Raw genomic sequence first — 15,814 nt, 5'->3', positions numbered from 1 at the left:
ATATGGCTCACCCCAATCAAGTGGGATTTATTTAAAAAAGGCATTGTTCAGATAACACAAGTCAGTTGATTAATGTTATGGCATTCCACCAACATTCTTGAAATTCCCATGCAATCATTCCACTAGGTGCAGAGAGAGCCTTTGACAAAGTGACCTGGCAATATTTGTTTCTTACTCTGAATAAATTTGGAATAGGGAAATCCTTTATTTCATGGATAAAGCTGTTATGTTCCAATCCCAATGCTTGCATCCTAACAAAGAGCAGCAATATCCCCTCCCACAATGATCTGTTTTGGGGAACTAGACAGGGATGCCCCCTCTCCATGCTCCTGTTCAATTTAGCATTAGAATTACTTGCAATACTACTTAGGGGCCACTAAGGGGGTATTCAAGGGATCAAATCAGGGTCTTAGGAGACTAAAATCCTTCCTATATGCAGATGACATCCTCCTATTTATTAAAAATCCAGATCAATCTCTTCCAAATATCTCACAAAATAGATAACTTTGGAAAATTCTCTGGCTACAAGATAAATTGGAATAAGTCAGAAGCAAGGAGAATCTCATTAGATGTAGTTGGAAATGGCTCTCCTACAGGGACATTTAGATAGCAACAGACAAACCTCAGATACCTTGGCATCCTGTTCCCTAAGGAAATTAAAAACATAAACAAGGGTAACCTAGAACTATAATCATGCAGTTAGTAAATGATTGAAAAAGATAGCAGGCCCTCTTTCTCCTTCTGGGGAAAAACAAACAAAATGAATGACCTGCCCAGGATTCTTTTTATTGTGAATTCCCTCCCTATCCATATTATTTCCTTTTATTTTTACCAAAATTGACAGCCTGTTCAGGTCCTTCTTGCAGGGTGCTGGTAACAAACCCAGAACCTCCTTACAAAGATTACATCTCCCTGTCAAAACAGGTGTTTTCAAGTGTCCCAACGTTAAACTTAACCATCAGGCAGTAATTCTTAGCCAAACAGCACAGTAGCTCATTCCCTTCTGCTATAGAGGCTGGCATGGCTCCAGCTGGAAGCACATTTGGTTGCTCCTTTATCTCTTTCCAATGCATTACACTCAGATTACTACTGATTTTCTAAAGGACAAATTATCAGCTATTGGGGCAGCTGGGAACACTTGATGGACAATGTCTACTACATTTAAAAATCATTCCCTTCTACATAACAAAGCCTTTAACTGGGGTTACTCAAAACTCTGTATAGCTGGCAACCCCATCATTTGGCCAAATTGGACTAGCATAGGGATTTTGATCAGCAGGCAATTTGTTGAAAATTAGACCTTTCTCCCTTTTGCAATGGTAAAAGAAAGTTTCAGTCTAGAGGCTAAGAAAGAGTGGCAATATATCCCATTTAAAAATGCCACCACCCGCCCCACCATCTATTTTCCTGATGCCTGCACCACCCCAACCCACCTTAATTGCTTTAATTTCTCCAAATATTGCCAGATTGCCAAGACCTCTGGCAACACTATATATGCACACTTGGCCAGCAAATTTGAAATAAACATAGATTCTAAAAAAAGAAATGGGACAATTATTCTCTGATAAACAATGAAAACACAGTTTGGTCAGTGCCCTGAGCTTTTCCTGGGACCTCCATTTAAGATTGATCCAGCAGAAAATCAGAGGGTGGATGCACTGGACTCCACCCCCCGCTGTTCAAAATAGGTGCTGCTAAGTCATACAGATGTTGGTGCTGTGATTCCACAGGTGCTAACTTAACCCATATGCTCTGGGAATGTGTCTATAACCATTTGTGTACGGTACTTAATTGACCTCTTCAATTTATGTAATTAATTGACATATATAAATTCATGTCAATTAACACATTGTATTCATGAGGAGAGTACCCTGCTTTGCACCTGTGAAACTTAATTTTTCAAGAATTCCACTTTTGAAGATCCAGAAAAAGGAGCGTGTGTGTTTCAATTTATAGCCAACAGCATGACATTTCAAGCTGATGAGGCTCTTTTGTATTTTCACATATTTATGTAACCAATCTGCAAATAAATTAAGTTATGCAGAAGTTACATGAAATGGCAACATTTATCAATTTTTTTAAAACCAGTTTCACACTGCTACAGTGCTGGTGAACACTACCTCTACAACAACTTACAGCAATGTCTTGCTAATGCCTGAATGTAGCAGTGTTAGCTTAATAAGAGTTGTCCACTGTTTTGGGGCTTATCCATTTTGTCTGAGAAGGTTTTTTTAATTCACCATTATTTACAAACACACTGGAATTTTGTGGAAAATAGCTTCAGTGTCATTCAGGAAACTGGTTAATTTGTTGGGGGCTTTTTTTTACAGGTACATATATTCCATCAACGGATTGCTGTGCTTTTTTTTTTTTTTTTTTTTTTGTTCAGTCAGTTCTCTGAAGCTTCTAAAATATGTGCTTTTAACATATGAATAGAGCTGGTTTGGAAATTTTCAAAAATGCAAGTTCATCAAAGCTGAAATTTCTTGTGAAAGTGAGTTGAGTTTGATGAAGTTACACTGAATTATAAGCTGGGTTCTGTTGAAACCCTGCCTGCCAGAACCCTGCCTGGTTCCCTCAGCCTGGTGAGATGCTGGGAGCTCTACCATGTAGACTGCTCCAGGAAAAGAGACCCTGGGCTTCCAGGATATGTGGCTCTGGGACAGCCCATCCCAACCATCCCAGGGTGTTCAGACTCTGAGTTACAGAGCCTAGAAGAGTCCCAGAAGCCACAGGAGACTCAGCTCTAGCTAGGGGAACTGTGAATCTCTGGGTGCTCTCAGAGCCTTCAGGCTCACTGCCATGGAGTTGGTAGCCTGGAGGTCCTGGGATGAATTTCCAAGGTCCGGCAATCCCTGGCACCCTTGCTGTGTGGATTGCCCTGGAGTAGGGGACCCAGGGCTTCCATACTCCCAGGCCAGCTGGTTTCCCCAGGCTGTTCAACTCCCAAGCTGGTAGCCTACCATGAACTAGAGATCCTGAGTTTTGGTCAGCTGTGCACAGGAATATATTTAGAGGAAATGTCTCTTTAGTTTCACTGGTTCAACTTCACTGAAGTCCATGGTCTCACATCTGTGTATTTGAAAGGAAAATTTAGTTCATACTGTGTATATGGTTTAAAATGTAACAGCAAGATTGATTATTTTCCACCTCCATCAGCTGACAGTCTTCAAACCATCATAGACCTTGATACCAAAAACACTTAGCTATGGCTGCAAATTTTTTTTTTAGTACAAAATCATTTTAAAGGGCTAAGTGAAATTCTGTTTATAACATATGCCTAATAATTAAGCATTCATGAATGTACAAAATACAGTGCAAGTACTTCAAAAATATATGAGTAACAGCTACTCTAACAGATGAAAGCAGCTTTTGCTGTATTCACATTTCTGATCAAGCATAAAGTACCTATATTATGTAAGACACATTTTCATTCTTTTTTCTGTGAATAGAGACAGGAGCATTTCATTACACAGCTGAGTGAAGCCAGACGAGGCTATTCACTTCTGTTAAACAAGCCACAGTTTGATAATTTTTTTCTTGTTTGCAAATATATATTTATACACATTATCAGGGATGGCTCTTGCAAACAGAAATGCTCATCCTGCTACACATCACAAAGATTAGAGCTGGATTAGCAATTTATAGTGAACCATCTACTCAACAATTTTGGAAGTCTCCCCAGTTAGTGAATTGCTCATGAATAGTGTTTGGATTTGTACAAATGTGCTCAACAATTGTTACATGTGAATGTGTTTTTAGAGGTCAGATTAGATGAGCTAATGAACCCTTCTGGCCTTAAACTCTATGAATGCAGTTTAGCTTCTGCATTGCTCATGAGCTCGTGCTATTCTTTATTAATTCCGTTGTGTGACTGGCCGCCTTTAATGAAATGGGGCCTAATCCTCTGGGGTGCTGAATACTCTCAATGCAAGTGAGAAGTCACTAGGGATGCATGGCACTCAATGCGGGAGATAAGTCCTGAGCAACTTAGAACATTATAGGTCTATGGGCATGAGATAAAATTTAATATGATCTATACAATCAATGGATCTGTATGAATTCAGTTTCCTTTCTGACAGTACCAGGCTCCTTAGGTAAGAAATTTTGCTCAGCTCATAGAATTTGGTTAGGGGTCCATTCCTTTGTATTAATATAACTGGTTTTTAAATTGGTCCCCCAGTTTTTTTTAAAGCAAGACTTATTTCATTTATTTCCAGACACCAGACCCCCTAAGCACTTCCTAAGGTAAAAAAAAAATGTAAATGTGGCTTTCAATCAAAACCTTCTGTCTGCTGGGAGCCAGCAATCATAAAGGTATCTCTTTCGCTCTCTCTCATATGTAACTGGTCACAAACTAGTGTACATTAGTGACAAATAGAATGACCACTAAATGGGATTACCTAACTCTTTCCCTACTCCATCCTTCTCAGACACCCCACTCCAGCTTGACAGAAAAAAAAGATGTATAGAGGTTTTAATCTTGCAATAATACTGCTGTGAGACTTGGTCCAGTAGCACATTTACACTCTGGGGTGCAATCCAGAAAGATGAAGAGTTGTCTCACCTCTTATCCTGTAACCCTTAAGGGCCTTAAAGTTTTGCTACTGTAGCTCTCTGCCTGGGATGCCCACAGTCAGCATTAATATGTACTCTATGCCCTGGTCTACCCTTACCCAGCGATTCGGTGGCAGTCAACGAGAGTTACGCAAGCTATGCAGCGTAGCTTGTGTAACTCCCATCGACTGCTGTGCTTCCCTTCTGCACAGTGTCTTCACTGCACTGCGCCGACGGGAACCGCGTTCCCGTTGATGCAACGCTACGCTACTTGAAGGGGTGGATTTACTCAGTCGACTTCCTGATCAATTGAGCGGGTCTACACTGACCACTCAATCAATTCAGAAAGATCAATGTGGCGGTGGCGACTTTGCCACCGTCAGTATAGATATACCCTATGTCTATGTATTGGGCAGCCCTGGTCCAATGCTTTGGATCCAGGAGCCTTCCTGCAATAGCACATACTTCGGTTTAGTTAACAACTGGTGAGGTGCCTCCACATTCTCCCCAGTCCTGAATTTCCCCAAAAATGTGTTCTGAAATGTCCAGTCCAGTCCTGGAAGAATCAGATGAATGTTAAGGTTTGTTGCTTCTTTAAAAAGTCACTATTCAACTGTTTGTTACTTTAACTAGAGTTACCAAACCGTTCAGTTCAAACACAGCACTGGATTTGTATAGATTAAACATAAAACTTAACAAGCTAAACTTGATTCAAGTAAAATCCTCACCACATATTCTCATCAAGATGGCTGAGCAAACTCCTGGGTCAGGATCTATCCCCCAAAGTGAAAGGGCTGGTACCTTTGTATTCTTAGGAGAAAGATAGCTAACTTGAGATTCTGTACCCCTCTTTTTTGTTATCCATTGAATCTATGAAATGGATTATTCTGAGGGATACCTCCAGATAACAGTCTGTTTCCAGCTGTGAGGTAGGGAACTGGAATATGTCTTGAAGAAAGTGTCCTGCTGCTTCTTCTCCCACTGGGTTGTCTGCTAAAATGCAACTTATTTCTTTCATGCGCCCTCTGCTGCAATTGAAGGAACATTAAACATATCCTTATCAGTCTCCTCCCCTGGGGCGTTAGTGTGAGGTTTGCCTCCACCCCTTGTTAGCTTGATGGATCTGTTTACATGATGTATAAACACATTCTTATAGTCTTTCAAAGTAATTTGGAAGTGACTCCCAGGGCCACATTCCTGTCTCTAGAATGGGTTAGTTCCTTCTTGGTTGGCAAACACATTTTAAGAATTGTAATTTAAGTTTATGCCCATAACTTTGCATCAGTTGCTTGCATTACATTACACAATGAGACTAATAACCAATGAGTTAGGCACTTTTTGTTGACACCTTGCATGACACTTACCAGATACATTTCAGACATTAAAGAATGGGGTACATGTGAACTGGTTACACTAGCTGAAATTCAGCCCCTGGCCCTCTGCTCCTGTCACGCATACCCATTGGTGAACTTGCTAGTGGAACCTTATGTTAATTTTGATATGGCAGAAGAGTTCTGGCCACTCCCTGTCTCCAATGGTAGCATCCAGAAGGTAGGGTGGGGTAGGAGCCGCTACAATAACCCTCTGCCACCTGAAGATCTAGCTGCACAAGGGAGATATTCTGGGGGCTGAATCTATTGGGTCTAGGGTTGCTTTGTGTCAGTAGAATGGCACAAAGCAACCAGGATCAGAACCAGTGTCCTAGTTTAATACTGCTGTCTAAAAATGATGTGATTTAGAGCCAGATTGTGAACCCCTTATTAATCTAGTGAGGAGCAGTTACTCCCAGGAATAGTCCTGTGACAGATCAGAAATGGCAATAAGTAGTACATCATCTGGCCCTTTCAGAGAAATATAGTCCTGCAGTTTAATTTTAGCCACTGCTTTCCAGTGCTATGTTATACAGCAATTACTGCTGTTTACAACATTGCTTTTTTTAAATATAAAATTTAGCATTTTTGTATATTTTCCCTAAAATAAACTGACATTCCAATCAAAGGAATAATAATCCTCCAACTTAACTCCACTTATTCATGCTCACAAGTCAAAACCAACATTTCTACCTCACAACTAAACTGGAAGCTAGTTAAAGAGGAGCCTTAATTTCACATTTTGTCATTAAATAGAGAGCTCCTTTGGTTGAGTAGACCTGGGTATGAACTCAAATCCCTGTGTTAAACTTGATCATACATGTGGCATCTAAAGTCTTATGTGAATTCTACATCAAGGAAAGATTTGACCTCTTATCTGTTAAGTCATAACACTTTTTAGGATCCGGTGCTTTTATGTAATGGAGTGTGTTAAACAACTGCAGTCAATGTAGACTATTCTGCATTTTGTGGTGTTGTTTACAAAAGCTCTTTGGGAAGTTGTCTCATGCTCTAATAGAAGGAGCAGCTTTACACCGTAAACAACTAGCTAGCACAGTGCTAAGCCTTTAAATATGTATTCATTATGAATTATGTTTCAGTACAGTGTCTTATATTGCTTCCACAGTGCACAAAATAATTTATTAGCTCCAGACGTTCTGCTCAAATCTGATCTGCAGTATTTTCAATTAATTTACAGCTAATTCACAACCAGTTAATGGGTTTTTTCCCCTACTGGACAAGCACCATTTATCTAGGAAAGGGATGGTGTCGCGGGTTAAGCCCTCCCCGTCACCGCCCGTGGGGAAGTTCAAGGGGGTAATGAGGGGAATGCGGTGTCCCCTGCGAGTGCAATTGACAAGACTGTGTCTCTTCAGCCCTGCATCCTGCAAATCCAAGGCCTATTGGCTGACTTCTGCAATGGGTAACACAGCCTAGTGGTCAGAGTTAATAACCGCTTTTGGCTCAGGGCAGTACTGCTTAGCGGCCAGGGTCAATAGCTGCCCTCAAGTCAAGCTGGTACAGCCTATTGGCCAGAGTCAATAGTTAACCTCAGATCAGGGCGGTACGGCCTAGCAGCCAGAGTCAATAGTCACCCTAAGATCAGGGCGGTACAGCCTAATGGCCAGTCCATTGGGGGGTAATGGGGTGCACCCTTGGGGGGAGGGGCTGGCACCCAGGTAGAGGGGCTGAGGCCCTCCCTGCTCTTCTGAGCCCCAGCCCAGGGCCCTATTGGTGTAAGGGTAGTCCACCAGCAGGTCAGTGGGGATTCTCCCAAAACATGCTGACCAGTGCCTCTCTACACTCTCGGTTACACCATGCCAGCCCCCTGGGCTATTTCCTACCTGGTCATCGATGGGGTCGTCCCTCGGGCCTCCAGGTTCCCCTTCCTCTTCAACTGATGCCCGCATCTCCCCTGGGTTTTGGAGCCTCCTGGTGAAGGCGTCTCCTTGGGTATCTGGCTCCGGGCAGCCAACGAAGGGTAGCCGGTATTTGGCAAGATCTCCTGGGTTCTTGGCTCCCGCCAGCAGGGTTGAAGTGACTCCTGGCTCAGCACCTCCTGCACACCTCCTCCCTCCTCAGTGGTCAGCCTAGAATGAGCTGGGCTGCTCCTTTTCATGCTAGGGCAGCAGTTGGAGCATGCCCAGCAGGGTCTGTGGGGACGGGACTTCCACCGCCCATACAGTCAGGTTAACTCATTCAGGGCAGGGTAAGTCTACCCCGTGACAGGTGGGTACACTCCAAATGCACTGGGAAGGTTCCTCCTCTTATACAGAAGAACATTGGGGAATTGAAGAATGGCACAGGGACACTTGCTCTGGCCAATAATGATACCATATTTTTGTTCTCACCCCTTGTCCTTAAATTGCCTGTAATAAATGAGCAGTATGATTTTATACACTTGTACTCAGTAATCCTATGTTATGGATTGTGTTGTGCTCATAATTGAAAGACCAGAACTTCATGAGATTTACTACATAGTTTACCAGTTCATGGGTCACAAGTCAAGCTGTGTGAATGCCTCAAAAATTATCCACAATTACTTGCTGAAATAACCCAAATAATACCCCAAAGCCTGATTGTGTTTTATCTGTTTGTGCCCTTTTTGAAATATTTTATTGAATGAGTTACATGACAAAAGTATTTGTAGAAAATAGAATTTTAGGCCAATAGAGTATGTATGGAAAATGAGTTTTGAACTTGTAAATTTGAGTACTCCTTAATGAAAACTGATCCTATGAGTTACACATCTCCAATGAGGGAATAAAAAACACCAACTATTGTCCAGATTCTTTGGTCTGTTAGGGTAGCCTGTCTCTCTCTTGTTACCCATTGCTCTGGCTACATCAGCCCTCCCCACGTTGAATCCCTCTGTCAGGATCTTCTTTTTCTACTGAATCACATTCCAGGTTTGTCCTCACCTTCAAAGCGCTTCACAGCCCTGCCTGCTCTTGATGATTAGTGTGTCAGAAGGGGGTACAGTGAATGATGAAGGATTATTCACCAGTGGGGAACTTGCTGGTTCCTTTAACTGTTCATTTCCAAACATTTAGGTTTCTTAAAAGGAGAATTTTTGTAAATGAAGTGCAATATTGGTTTGGGGTATCAGCTGCACTCCCCTGAATTACACTTTGAACCTCAATTCTAACAAAGGTTTAGTTTGTGAAATTTATGGTCCCAATGTTGAATTCTAAAGTTTTAAGAATGTTTATAAGGAAGCAAAACACCATTTTGCTTAGAGTGTCAGCACCTCTATCTTGGTTCCCATTCTTTTTGGGCATTTTTCCCACCTTTTCAGAGTGGGAGCGGAAAAACTGAATTGATACATAAAAATCTGCCTAGAGACAGAACTGGATATAGGGCAGAAGAAAGCCAGAAAACTGCAAAGTCTTCATGGATCATCGAGAGGAAAGGAGCTGAAGAAGAAGAGAGAGAGAGAGCTGAGGAGCACTCAAGCTAAGCTGAAATCACTTGCTGAAATCACTTTTGAGCTGATAAATCACTTGGACATTCCTGCCCTGTTCGGGCTACGCCACCTCCGGTCATTTGAAGAAGACTCACCCACTTGAGACCCATTGTCTGTTAGCTGCCACCTACCTTCTGTCATTCACCAGTCCTGGCTGATCCACCTATCTTCCATCGCTGTCATCCTCCAGGTTCCGAGATCCTTACCTGATCCTGATCCACGCTCCCTGGTCTGGTTGTAGCCAACACCCCATGTAGGGGAGAAGGTGCAATGGTGATGTAAAACTCTCATCCCTAATCCTTGGCTTATGCTTTGGTATGGGATCTAGGTTTAATACCTTCCAGTGTTGTTAACCCTGAGCAATCCTTTTCCTTAATGATAGTTTCCCCTCAATAAATGTTCTAATGTTTTAATAACCAGCCTATCTCTGATGATTAGATGTGGGGAAGGGGTCCGAATCCCAGAATTAGAGTTAGTTTTGAGTTTCTTTAGTAACACCAATTCTGCAAAGATGTAAGCAAGTGTGTAACTTGCACCCAGGAGTAGTCCCAATGATGGGACTAAACACTTGTTTAAGTCATTGCAGGATCTCAGACGGGCTGGATTTATCACTTTATAGTGATATACTCAGTGAGCTCAATTTATTTAATTTAAGAAAGAGAAGGCTAATACGTGACTTGATCACAATTTATAAGTATCTACACAGGGAACATATATTTGATAATGGGCTGTTCAACATAGCAGACAGAAGTAGAACAAGATCCAATGGCTGGACGATTGGAAGGTTGGAAATAAGGTGTATATTTTTAACCGTGAGGGTAATTAACCATTTACCAAAGGTCTTGGTGGATTCTCCATCACTGACCATTTTTAAGTCAAAATTTAACTAAAACATATCTTTTCAAAAAAGATCAAAACAGGAATTATTTTGGGGAACTTCTATGGCCTGTGTTATGCAAAAGGTCAGACTAAATGATCACAGTGGTCCCTTCTGGCCTTAAAATTAGGCTATGAATCTAGATTTGCACATGCATTTAATCTTTTTTTTCTGTAGTAAAATAAAAGATTCAGTCCTGATATTCTTTGTAAATCAGTATTCCCTCAATTGAGTTACACCAATTTAAGACAGGTGTAAGAAAGACCAGAATCAGGCTCAGTGCATATCAATTCAATGTTCTTCCATCTCTGAGGTATTTTTCCACTTCATTAAGGATTTCATAGTCTTCAGAACTGAAGGGACCTCCTACTTTCAGTTTCTCAAAGATCTTTCTATTATGAATGGTTAGTCAAAGTCCCAAGAAAGTTTCTGATTAGATTTTACAAGAGCTCATGAATCATTGGGGCATCTGATGTTTATTTGCTTTTTGCTGTGCTGTATCTTCATGCGACTTTAAAGTATTTCCTTTCAAACTGGAAATGCGCTTGTAAGTGAAAAATCCGGTAATGGAAGAGTCACTTTTACAAGATTGTCAAAGCAGCTGCATTTTTTAAAAGTAATGTATCCATGAAGTGTACCAAAAGGAATGGTTTCTTGGCAGGCAAGAGGTACGGTCTTATTCAGATAGGGCATCTTGACAATAAAGCATATTAGTCAGTTGGCCAGAGCTCTGTCTCACTGAATTCCACTAGCAGAACTGCAACGGAATCTCATTTAACAGGACACAATATCAACCAGAAACCTTTAGATCATCCAACTGAGTTTGATGTCCTCTCTCACATTGCTCCCTTCTCATAAACACAGGTTTCCCAGGGCAACGACATTAAGATGTCAAACAGTGGCAAAAAGTCATCTCCTCTCCCAGACATAGTAAAAACTGGGATTCTGAATTTGTAATTTATGGGATTAATTCAGTTGAAAGAAACCCAGAAAATACCATAACCATTTGTACATTTCTGATTTTAAAGCATATTTTAAAAAAAAGTAACCACATTTTGCTATCAATACTCCCTGTTAGTTAGTGGTGGGGCCACTATAGGTTTCTTATAACATACTGTAATAGGGCTTGATTCTCATTTACATAAAGCCACTTTATGATGCTCTGGCAGTGAAAAGTAACCTTAAAGTGTGGGTGTATATTATATTGTAAGAACCTGTTCACACTGCCAGAAGAGTCTTACTGTAAATAAGAATCTGGCTCTTAGAGTCAAGGAATGTTACTCTGTTTTTGGAGTAGATAAATAATAAAGGAGACGCCAGCTATTGTACTTTATTTTTAATTTTTGGTAAATTAACTGGAAGGGATATATAAAAGGAAAGTTGTGTAGCTTATGTGTATACAGATGACAAATGTTTACCTTCCATTTCTCTCCTGGTGCCATCTGGATGATCCCCTTACGAATGTTATGACTAATGACATCGTTTGAGGGATTGCAAAGCAAAATAGACAAATACTGAAAAATTGAAAGCATCTGCAAATAATTTTGTGACTCTCTGGCAGAGGCATGCACTGTAAAATTACCTCTTCCCCTCCTCCAACATCTGTAAAGAATAAAAATGAATATACAGCGTAAAGTTTAAAGGAGACTAGTCTGTTCATCTTGTAATAACATTGCTATAAGAGGAAAGGAATACCGGAAAAATTGCCCTCAAGACTGAATGCCATGAAGTATGAAAAGCTGACAATTTTATCAGAAAGTATATTTCATATTTCCAGGGCCTGATCCTACAGATCTTACTCTTTGGACTCCCTGGGACAAAGGCAGTGAGGTTTGTCAATAGCTTAGATTTCAAAGGAAAAGAGAAATTGATAAGAGGGAATTAGAAATCAGCAATTCCATGCTACTTTTGTGGTCATCTGAGACGAAGTGAATACATTCAGCCTGTGGACGTGATCTAACATCTTACACTAAAAAAACGAGTCATCTTGATTGTTGTATTTAAGGAAGGAAGTGGAGATCAACATAGTCTTTGGCATGCTAGATTTAGGATTTGTCTATACTTGGAAATATCCAGAAATATAAGCTCTCAGAGACAGGAAGGTGGGGGAATCTGTTAGAGATAATATGGGAACAGCAGTCCTTTATGAGGGGCAAAGACTGGCATTTCCTCCGTGTACTACTCCTGATTAAACATTCCTTTGTGGAATTAGTGATAGCCATTTCCTGATATGATAGTGAACTCTAGCAGCTGGGACTATGTAAGCAGGTCAGGTAAGGGATAGGGAGAGACTTATCTGGACACAGTCAGGGCTGAGTGGGGAAGTGACCAGAGTACTGATTCCAAGAAATGTAAAATCATATTTTTTCTGCAACTAAGCTATGGAAACCTACCTCCTTGAACATTCCAGAGTATTCAAATGAGGTATGTCATGCAAGCCATTTCTCTGGTTTTAAGACCTTTTCCCTCTCTTTTTAATTTTTTTTAATGTAGAAGGGTCATCACTGAGACCCCACTGGTGTACTCCTTCATGCTGAGCTTGGCATAGCAGACTCTATCCTCTCTAGTGCCCCCTGCCAATGGTCACCCTGGTCTGGAAGTGGGGTGCCTTTTCTTTTGACTTGGTCCTGCAGTCAGGTCACTCCTAAACCCCCATCCTTTGAGAAGAAACAAATAGTCCAATAAATTAAACATATCTCTTCACTACTCAGGCTTACTCCTCTACAGACTCTTCATTCCTTCCTAGGCTCCGCATGGTTGTTCTCCCACTCTTGTGTGGAGCAACACCTCCTAGGTCTTTTTCCCTGGAGGCCCAGTTCCAAACTCAATAGTCCTTTTCCCCCTTTTGTCAGGGTATTTATGTCTCACCTTTTTCAGTGACCAGTAAGGAAACCCAGAGACCCTGTGATGACCAGCTAAGGTCTGCTCTCCCATCTCCTTGGACTTCTTCCTGTCTTGGCTTTCCTTCAGATCCTCTCTGACTTGCTGTATCTCTCTCTCTCTCTCTCTAGGCCCTTCACTCTCTAGCAACCACCGAGTGACAGCAGAGTTCTCCTCCTCTCTCCCTGCAGCCCGCTTCTTGTCTTGGTTTGTTTTTTGGCACAGCAGCCTCACCATCTGAGGCTATGAACTCCACTTTCTTCATTCATTTTTAGCCAAGTTTTTTAAAATTGTTTTATTTCCTTTCTCTCAGCCTAGAATCCTCAAGGAAACACGGGAAAGCTTTTTTTTTTTCCTCGCATTATTCTATTTCCCTGATTTTCTCACTAATCCTGTTTGGAAAAATCTTTGATACCAAGCTGACACAATTTCTCATAAAGAATCTTTCTTTCGGTAGAATATTGCCCACAGTTCCATAGAACATGATCAACAGTTTCTTTGGCTTTGCACACATTACACAGCCCATCTTTGTGTCTTTTTAATAAGTTTTAACTTATCATTTAAGACCCAATGACCCATTAACACTCTAAAAATGACTACTTCATTTTTCCTGTCATGACCATGGAATATAGTATTATCTTTGATTTTTGAGCATACATCATAGATCCTTCATCCTTTTGTTTCCTTAGACCATAGTTCTTGCCATTCCTCTACAAGCTCCATTGTGCCCACACTTTTAAATTGTTGTCTACTTAAGGGTATCTTAATAGCCATCTCCTCATTTTTTAGAACAAGTTTTGTTGCTTTGTCAGCCATCTCATAGCCCCCATCTCCTCTAGGCTTCCTTCCTTTATGTTCACCACAGCTGATCCCCCCACTGGGCTTCATCTTCAATCAGGTACACTAATTGAGATCTCCAGCTCCAGTTAACCCTTTTAGTGCCAGTGTGGGTTATGTACTCAGTCACAGAAGACTACTGTTGTATGGGTAACTTCAAGTAGACAGTCCCAAAGAGACAAGAAATCCACAGTCTTTAGAGAGGTACTGAAGGATGAGATGTTTCTGGAGCCTAACCTCATACATTCATGAACTCTGTCAGATGGGCATGGATAGATATGATATCTTCCAGTGAAAAGTATTGTAAAGAGCTGCAGAAGGTAAATGCAGAGAAGCCTTAAGACAAAAGAGAAGTAATAAATTGGAGGCGGTACAGGTGACGGGACTCCCACTGACTTATTGTACAATTCTATATTTGCATTGGCTTCCTAAAATTAAAGAAACATTAAATGGAAATAATAGCATGGCACAAATGCTTTATAATTATAAAGCAATACTACTTTTGTAATCAATACTTGAATATTCTACAGGAATGGTCCTAAACACTAATACTTATAGGCTTGCTGCAGTGTTTTAGGTTACTAGCATAGAATACTATAGCAATTTTATGAGGAGAGTCAAAGAAAATATATTTTTTAAAAATGAATCAATTTCAGTAGTAAGGCATAGCAAAAGCATAAAAATAGGATTCACTGACTTCTGTTTTGATGCAATATTAATTATACTAGGGTATGTCCCTGTTGTAAAAGATTGTCACATGCAAAGGATGTATATTATTTCATATAGATTCCAAAGGGTCTGATTCTGTCCTCCATTTTGACTTCCTGTAGGCTGGTGGCACGGTCCAGCAGGGCGTTGTGACCTTTTCTCGGGCCCAGGCTGGGGAATAAACTGGGTCGATTATGAGCCTTTAGCCCTGGCCCCTGGTGGGGTGGGCTTCCCTTGTAGTCAGTAGCCCCCTGGCCCTCATGTAGGGCAGGGCTGATAAGGATTCCACCTTCCAACCGGTGGGGCGGACAAGCAGTTTATTGCCCCCAGCCCCTCAGGCGGGGTGGGGCAGGCAAAGGAGTCTGTAGACCCCAGCCTTCCAATAGGTGGGGCTAGCAAGCAGTCTGGTGTCCCTGGCCCTCAGGCAGGGTGGGGCAGTCAAAGCAATCGTTAGCCCCTGGCTCTCAAACAGGGCAGGGATGGTAAGCAGTCTGTTGCACTCGACCCTCAAGCGGGCAGGCAAGGTACACAGTTTACAGGCCCCAGCCCTCAAGCTGGGTGGGGCAGATATGCAGTCTGTTGCCCCCGGCCCCCAAGCAGGAGGGGCTGACGAAGTAGTCTAGAGTCCACGGCCTTCCAAAAGGGGCTAGTACAGCTCGGTACCCTCGTGTAATGCTCAGAGGACACTAAGCACTCCCAGGGTGGTTAGGGAAGGGGGAGAGGGGGACGCAGGCCCACCCGACTCCACTGCATCCCAGCCCAGGGCCCTATCAGTGGCAAACCACTGAGTCAGCAGAGATCCAGCCGCAACATGCTAACTGGTCCATTCCCAAACTCAGCCACTCTAGCATCATCTGTCCCTGGGCTACTTCCTCCCACCCTGTCCCCAGGTACCTGTGGCCAGTCGCCTCCCTCTGGGTCACTGGGGTAGACGGCAAGCGGGAGTCCCACGAGTCCCTTGCTGTCAACCAGTGGCAGGGCCAGAAACTCCTCAGTGTCATCAGTGAAGGGCAACTCCTCCGGGTCCCAGGGGTTCTTCCGGTACCCCCGGCTCAGTCCGCTTTTGTGTGTCCCCGACATCGGGCAGCTCCTCCAGATCAGGTCCGGCCTCAGGGGGAT

This window comes from Emydura macquarii, unplaced genomic scaffold, assembly GCF_026122565.2.
Source record: "Emydura macquarii macquarii isolate MOO-44397 ecotype Brisbane River unplaced genomic scaffold, CSIRO-AGI_Emac_v2 contig_2207, whole genome shotgun sequence".
NCBI lineage: Eukaryota > Metazoa > Chordata > Testudines > Chelidae > Emydura > Emydura macquarii.
Note: the sequence above shows the minus strand (reverse complement) of the source record.